Raw genomic sequence first — 8,808 nt, forward strand, 5'->3', positions numbered from 1 at the left:
GGGATCCTATGACCCCAGCTGACTTCCTGCCCTTTGGGCAGGGGGCTGGACTCGATGATCTCCCGAGGTTCCTTCCAGCCCTAATGTCTATGAAAATCTATGAAATGAAAATATGCTTTTCACAAGTGTTTGTTTTAATGTTTTGAATGTTTTAAAATGCTTGTTACAGAAAATGCTCTTAGAATTTGTTTGCAGCTTTAAGGAGCTCTGAGACTTTTCTTGCAGCTTTTGTGGTAGTTCTGATAACATATCAATACTCCTATCGTATACTTGCATCTTCTTTGTTAAAGTTAAAGACTCTACAAAATATTTTGTTTTAGTAGAAGTCATTTGCTTAAGATAAAATCCTGTTAACATCAACTGACAGTAGGCTGGCTTGTCCTGATTTAGATAAGACTGTTAGCTAGTTATTTACCTTTTGAACAAAATGGCCGTTAGATCTGCAATTTGCTATTTATAGCAAGTACAACTTACAATTAAACCTACTTTTAAAATACTGTTCATAAAGCACAAATTGCAATAACCAATGCATATATTCATCTTTCAAAATAATTTATACTATAAATGATAAAACAATAGAAAGTTTAAAACAAAAAATACATTTTAATACTTGCATATTAGTGTCTGAATAAATATATGGGATGTATCCCCGCTCCAAGTCGTGTTTCTTTTTACATTTGAGATTTATCCTGGATGAGAAACCACAAATCTCCGGAATTATTTAATTAGTTTGAATATTTTGTTTAATAAAACAAGCATACAAATTTCAAGGGATGGTTTCAAAAGATACGGAATGTTTGGATGAGATACATATATACTTTTAAATGTTTATTTGAGCCTCAGTTTGAGGTTTCCTCATCAGCGTAGTAGTGGGTGAGAGGGGACTAGACAGCAGCTGAGTCACTTGGCTGCATACTGATTGGACTTGCAGCACACCATGCTCTCCTATTCAGCAGCAAGCCTCATGGGACTTTGCATAATCAAGAATGTGCATGCATGCTTGAAAGAGTTTTTTGAGGGAGGTAGTATAGTGAGCCCACCCATAACTATAGCATAGTACAGCAGGGCCAACTTTTTTGGCAAGTGTGCCACACTAGGCCCATACTTCTTCTGAGTGCCATTCCAATCTCTTTTCCTTACCTTATCTGATGCTCAGCTCTGCCCTTCCCTGTGCTCCCTGCCTGATCTAATGTTCTACTTTCTGCTCCCTGTGATATTTACTGCTGTTCTGCCTGTTGCCTCTCCAGTCTGTTGTGTGCCACATGCTGCAGGCAGAAGCTGTCTGAGCTACTTGTAGTACCCATGCCACAGGTTGGCCACCTCTAGTCCAAGGAGCAAAAGAATTGGAAACTATGACTCTAAAATTCTCTTCCCAGCTCTTCTATCAGTTCACTGTGGGCTCAACAGTACCTAATCTCTCTGAAGATGTGAACAGATTAAAAAAGAAAAAGTGAGATACAGGAAGGGTGAAGCTTTTCTTCTCGTCACATGCTCTGGCCTGGCCATCTCTATGTGCACATTCTTACCCTTTAGTAAATGAAAGTTAACCCATGACAAGCGTCCATCTTTCATTTAGCACAGGTGAGTGTATGCATGGGGTAATTACTAATGAACAGCTGATGTAAAGTCAAAACCTGTTTTCCTTTATGTTGAAGGGCCTTGTCCATGTGCCCATACCCCAAAATGCAGTGCCCATGTGCAAATTGGCGAAAGTGTAATACCTACCAACTCCCAGCAATGTTCAGAACATAAATTAGTTTTGAAGATGCAGAATTCAGTCTAGATGGTTTTATTATCTACAGAGGGAGTTTGTCCTCATTCCACCTCTCCTGTTACCATGTGACACTTTTCCTGTGTTCACATGACAAAAATTGCCATTAAGCTAGCTGAATCGCATCTGTATAGCCACATTATCAGCTGATTTTATCATTTTAGGTTTTTTTCTTCCTGGTAATTTAAAACACCTTCAATATGTTTTATTTTTAGCTCCTAAATTTCTTCCATGAGGGTTATTTTTATTGTTTTAAATTTGTAACTTGGATCTGACCTATGCCCGAAAACATAATTTTCCCTGCTTTGTAACTATTGTGCCACCAGGTGCTGCTTGGGTTCACTTGTAAATCCATGGATATCCATGGAAGTTCATCTAATTTCTCCTGCACTGATTCAACTGGATGCCAGGTGCTAGTCTTGCAAACTTTTGCTGATTATTTTATTGGTTATATTAGATTAATGAAAAATGAGATTTCCAAAAACACGTTCCACCTCTTTGTACGCACCTCACTTCTGACTGTCTTTATCAGCCTCAGCTGCATTACACTGAGGCCCCAAACTTCCCCCCCCCGCTCCTGCCTGGAGTTGGGGGGGGGACCCCACCCCTGTATTCCCCCTATTTTCCTGTTCCTCTTCCACCCCTCTTTGCATTTTCCTCAGTTCCAGCAAGCACACAGAAGGCCGTATTGTATTAAAAAATATTAATAACGTAAGTTAACAAATATAAACAAACAAATACCTTAATTTAATCAAATAATGTAACTTTTAGGAAGGAAGGATTTTGACTTTTGACTTTTAAACTACTTTAATCAGGGGTTCAGGGATACAAAAAGGTTGGCTGCTTACAAAGCAAAAAAACAAAAAAAAACCCCTTTCAAACCAAGAATATCATGTCATTGAGTTCATCACATCACACCATGACAGACACCTTTGCTACATTCCATGTCGTGTCTTACATGCTAGTTATGTGGTCGGAGCGCCGGCCACATGGTCATAACTATAAATAAACTATTCTTACCCTGCTCTACCAATCATACACGTGACAACACCTTCACGTGACCATGTTAACACAACCTGTGTAATGTATGTTATGCTGTCCCAGGAGACTAGCAAGGACTTCTACGCAGACCTTGACTCTGATGTAGGGAAGGGTGTGAACCCTCAAGCCATGGGTAATGGGGAGGTTCTGAGAGGCATCTTCATGCCAGCTGCTGGGTGTAGGAGCAGCCATTCCTTCTAGGACAGGGTTAATTTCAAGCTTTAACTGAGCAAAAAAACCTCCAAAAAACTATACTAACTAAAAAGATAAGTGTCTGGGAATGTGGCCATAAAACTCTACATGGGAGGGGGAAAGGGGCGGAGGAAAAAAAACCTGGTGGGGGTGGGGGGTTGAAACAGCAAAAAAAGGGCGGGGGGGAAGAGGGGGTAATTAAGAGCACCCCTCGGAGAGCAAGCCATTGGAAAAGATAACTCCCGGCAACAAGCAAACAGAAAAGAAAGAAAGAAAGGAAAAGAGACAATAAGAAAGAGGCTATAAAGAAGCAACTTGCAGACAAAGAAACTGGAAGTACAGGGGGGAGGGGACAAAGAGGAGAGAAAAAGGAGAAAAAATGCTGCAAAAATGCAAGAAAAGAATCAGAAAAAGAGATAAACAGAAGCTAGAGACCTTTAGACAGGTGGGAGTCAGAAAAGTAAAGAGATAGGAAGCCAGGGAGTCTTGCACTCAGGATCGCCCCATGCAGCTCCAAGTGAGCCTTGTCCAGTGCGTGCAAAATGGAAGGAAGGAAGGAAAGATTTTCTTCTTCCTCCATCATCATGCTTTTCTGCCAGATTTCACTCCTGCCAAAAAAAACAAATTGAGATTTGTATTGTACAGTGTGTAGTGTCTCTGGTTGCTAAACATGAAAATCCAAGTACTTGGATTTTGTTATCACCGGACATAACTGTATTTAACAATTCTTTCCATTATATAGATACCTACGTAATGAATCTGAATCCCCACTGATTCCGGTCCTCCTCTGTCTGTGTTGCTGGATCTCTGCTGTCAGGCCTTCCAAAAACTGTCAGGGGATATAACATTGAGCAGTTACCCCATTCCAAAAATTCAACTCCACGCTGCTGTCCTTTTGCAAGCTACCGCACCATCCACCAACTTACCACTGTCCTGGACTCTCCTCTGTAGCACATTGGGCAGCACAAAGGCATCTTGAAGCTGTCTGTCTTCTTTCTGTGCCCCATACCTAATTTATGCTACATTATGTAGGGTGTTTACTCTAATGCCTTTGTAAAGGCCTAATGACTGGTGATTTATTTGATAAGTGCTCTCAGCCACAAGACCCTAGCCTTGGTTATGCTGGCCCCAAGCTGGCTGTCACCAGCTTTAGCATTCATATTATTGGGTGCCTCCCAATATCACCCCACCCAGCGTCACAAAAGATTTTCACCCAGCCTCCTGTATGGAAAAGTTCACAGTTCCTGTGTTCAAGTACACAGGCTACCATTTTTGGTATGTGGTAACATTTCAGCTCTTTTCAAGAAATACAGGCAACCTTCACTTGCAGGGAGCACGTGGTTTCAGTAGCTATTAACATGTAAATGGCAGGAGTGGTTTTAGTCTAATCTAGGAGAGTGACTTTATGCAGACATGTGAGACAGAGGCCACTCCACAGGTCAAAATCTTGCTAAAGACAATGTCTTCCTTGAATCCTGAGGGACTAAGGAGAAAGCAGAGGTTAATCTTGATGGTTGTTGAACATTCACATCACAGACATATGGTTCTACTGATGGGGTTCATCAACTTGATGTACCTCTGGTCTGGTATTTTAATACTCATAAAGAGCCAACTTCGCAGGCTTGCCATGAGAAGGATGCTGTTATCTGAAGTGGGGAAGCTGCACTCGCATTGCAACAAACAGAAAGCATGGTTGCCAAAGACTGTAGGTGTTTCTTGGCCATACATTTAGGGCAAGTGTCTTGAGATAGGAGCACATGAAAGCAGCTTGGACTGGTGAGAGAGAATAGTCATGTCAATGTGGAATGATGACCAGTGGCTGGAAACATTCAGAATGAGCAAAGAGATGTTTTTCCACATCGTTAGCTTGCTGACCCCACATATCCAGCATCATGCAGTCCCATCCTAAACTGGTCCCAGGATAAGCATTAATTCATAAACAGAATCATTCTGTGATTCTGCAAGTTGTCTGGACCACAGAGGCAGATTTACAAACATTTACACAGGATGGGCAGGAAGCATACACAATGTGTTTTGAAACTTGCCGCTGCCTGAGATAATGGGCAAAGGCCAATATGCCCCAGTACTGGAGCAGGTTGTCATCCAGGGTGTTTCAGTGCCCCCATGAAAGTAGCTGATGCAGTCTACCCACTCCTGCCCTGGCTTATGAAGCCACTTTCGGGGCAAGTGAGTGACCCACAGAAATGGCTGTTCAACAAGCAGCTAAGCAAGTGCTGCATGACCGTAGTGTGTACATTTGGGTGCTTGAAAGTCCATTGGAGATCATTCAACTACAGGCTAGAAGTTGATGCTGATAACTTTACCCCTTATGTAGTAGCAGCATGCGTCCTGCATAATATCTGTGAAACTAGGGGCAAGGTCTGCAGTGACATTTGGAGAGATCACTTAAGAGAAATGACACAAGCTGCAACCTTAAACAGCAGAGAAGCAGTTGAGCATGAAGGGCTAGAGATACAGGTAAATAGCAGGAGATGTGCTGTGATCAGAAATTTTCTTGCAGCACACTTAGGTGCCATTCTGTTGGGGGAATGCACTCTGTAATTGTGTGAATTTATCCTTTTTATCATTAATGTTTCATTTCATATTAATTTCTCATTGAATAAAGTCCATCCTATAAAAAAGTTGTCTTGTATAATGGATTCATAACAGGGTCTCAGGGAGGCTCCGTATGTGGGATGCAGGATGGAGGGGAGGGGGTGCATTGGGTGGGTGGCAAGGGAGATGGGTTTTTGGTGGCAGGTGACTTGAAAAGACAAGCAGGTCTAAAACTGGTTTGGGGACATGACTGCAAACTGTAATAGGATTCACATGCAAATAGATGAATTGATTCAACAATAGCCTGGTAACCACCACTTGCTTCCCCTGCAGTGCAGCCTCTTGATTCTGGCCACTGTATATGTGGTGATTGGTGAGGGAGAGGGAAGAATTCATTGCACCTAGGCAGTTTTTTCTTTCTTCACCTCAGTGGGGGTGTTAGGTCTTGCTGCCATTTGTGTTGATTGCAAGGGGGAGGGGAAGTTGGAGTAGGCTGATCGCAGCCCCCACAACACTGCTTTGGAGGCAGCTGTCCTGGGCAAGGACAGTAACTAAGGAATCTTGATGATCCTCAATAACAACCGCTCTCCAACCACTGCAAAAATTCCTTACAATTTGACATGATACAAATGAGAGAAGACATAGGATTCTTTCTGTTTTACATACACATTTATGTAGTACTGTTTCCATTGAGGCTTTAGATAAACTATGAGTTGTTGTTACATTTTTACATTTACATTTTTGCATTACATTTTTATAAGTCCGAGCATTGACAGTTATGTTTTTTACATACATGGGGGAAGCAGCAAGGGGAAGAGGATAGGAGGGCCTGTCCAGGGAGGAGAAGACATGTAGGCCCTCCTAGCCAGCACCAGCTAGGGGTGCTAAGAGAGAGTCCCCCCATCCATGGGGGAAGCAGCTGTTGGTATTCAAGTGGTGTGTGTGTGTGTGTGTGTGTGAGTGAGAGAGAGAGAGAAAGAGAGAGTGTATATATATTTATATATATAATCACAAAGTTGTTATATTATATTATATCCCCCCCCCCAAAAAAAAACCCAGAGGAGGTTTTTTTGCCACAGATAAGAGTCCCAGCCAGGAGACAACAGGCAGGGAGAGAGCTTGCCAACTGCCAACTGCTCCCAGGGATGTTAATGCACTATGATCTGGAGAAGTTGAGTCAGAGCAAGCTGCCCAGCTTGAATTTCTAAATCAACAGGATTGGCTGAGTGTGTATGGGTAGGTGTGGGTGTTTGGTTGTATTGGAAGGCTCACTGTGGAGTAGGGAAGCTGGGATGCTCTTGCTAGTGCAAAACTGGATGAAAAACTTTCTTTTTTGTGAAAAGAATAACATTATATCACAAAGTTTACATTCAAATAACCTGCATGTAATCTTGGTTTTGATTTTTACGGAAAACTCTTTGTTTAGATTTAATGCAAAAAAAACCAAAAAGAAAACTGCTCTGCAGTGAAAATACTGAGCATTTTTAGCACCCATTTTTTGCCAGCATGAAACAGGGTGCTGTGCATGTGTCCGTGTGTGTGTGCATGCAAGCTGGGATGCCATTGGTCTACAAGTGGTGAAGCATAGGCAAGTTGGAGGGATGGAGGCTATTAAGCATTAGGCATCTATTCCCACCTACCACACTGGCAGCAGACACCGGGAGTCAGGCTCCAGGAGTGGCAAGAGATGTGTGGGTGCAAGCCCACTGTGCCCCCACTCCCTGAAGCCCTGCCAGTGACCCCCAGCAGCTGCAGAGTACCCAGCCAACCCCCAGCACAGCCAGAGGTAAGCGGGGCCCATGGTGAGAGGGGGTTAACCCCAGGCAGTGGAGAGGAGGCAGCTGAACGGAGCCAAGGAGGGTATCACCCCACCCCGGCTCCTACTTGGGCCAGCCCCCCAGGGAGAGAGTAGGTGAGTGGGAGAGCATACCTACTGGTCCCGCTCTGGTGGGGCACGGTCCGGTAAATCCCGGTTAGGGTCCCCCCTAGCCTGGGAGCAGCACAGTTCTGGCAGCAGGCCCACTGTGCATGCACGTAGTTTAAAAGGGCCCACCAAAGCAAAAAAAAAAACCCAGTCAGACTCCAGGAGCAGCAAGGTATGTGCAGGTGCAAGCCTGCTGCACCCCTGCTCCCCAAAGACCCCCCAGCAGCTGTGGAGCACCCCACTGACCCCTAGTACAGCTAGAGGTAAGCAGGGCCCATGGTGGGAGGCGGTTAACTCCAGGCAGTGGAGAAGCGGTGGCTGAGTGGAGCCGAGGAGGGTCTTGTCCCGCCCCGGCTCCTACTTTGCCCAGTCCCCCAGGGAGCCACATGATCGGAGCCTCATAAACAGGCCATGCAAACAAGTGTGCTTGTCTGTGTGAGTTAGCATGGAGTTTGCACAGGAGGGCCAGCAGGAATGCCTGAGGCCCTGCCTGTGCACCCTAGGGAAGGCAGTCCCAGCTGCAGCTGGCCTCCCAGTGGCATCATGTGGATGGGCATGCGCTGCAACCTGAGGGTCCTGCAGTCTGCAGTCTCCCCCTCTGGCACCTCAGAGACCAGCCCATGGTTCCGGGCTCCACACAAATGGAGCCTTTGACTCTCAGCTGCAGGGGCTGCCTGACACTCTTTCAGGCTCTGGGGTCTGGGAGCATGGCCACCTCCCCTTGCGAGGTCTGCTCCCTTTTGAGGTCTCTGGTGTGCCAGCTAAAGGAGCTCCAGGCCACAGTCCAGAAACTGTGTGCCATCAGGGATTGTGAGCAAGAGATTGACTCCTACTGCCAGGCCCTTCACCCCCTGGAGACAGAGGGTAGACTATGGTCTCCCTCCAGGACAAGAAAGGAATGAGGACCTCCCATTCTGTCCAGCCAAGGGGATGAACCAGGGTGGTCAAAGTCCCCAACACCTGCCGCACCAAGGTCTCCACCCCGCTGGAGCTTTGCAACAGGTGAACCTCTTGCAACCCCAGCAGAGCCTCCCAATGTGCCTGATCTCATAGGCAACACAGGCTCAATTGTAGCTACCACCCCCGCTCTCCCTAAGACAAAACACAAAGTGTTTGTCGTGGGAGACTCCATCCTGAGGGGGGACTGAGGGTGCAATCTGCCACCCTGACCCCTTATCCCAGGAAGTCTGCTGCTTCTGGGGAGCCTGCCTCTGAGACATTGCGGAGAGGATCCCTGAGCTCTTCCAGCCCACTGACCACTACCCTAAGCTCCCTATCCATGCGGGCACAAATGACATAGCTTGGCACAATCCCAGCCAGATCA

The sequence above is a fragment of the Crocodylus porosus genome, unplaced genomic scaffold (genome assembly GCF_001723895.1).
Source record: "Crocodylus porosus isolate Cpor-Errol unplaced genomic scaffold, CroPor_comp1, whole genome shotgun sequence".
Lineage (NCBI taxonomy): Eukaryota > Metazoa > Chordata > Crocodylia > Crocodylidae > Crocodylus > Crocodylus porosus.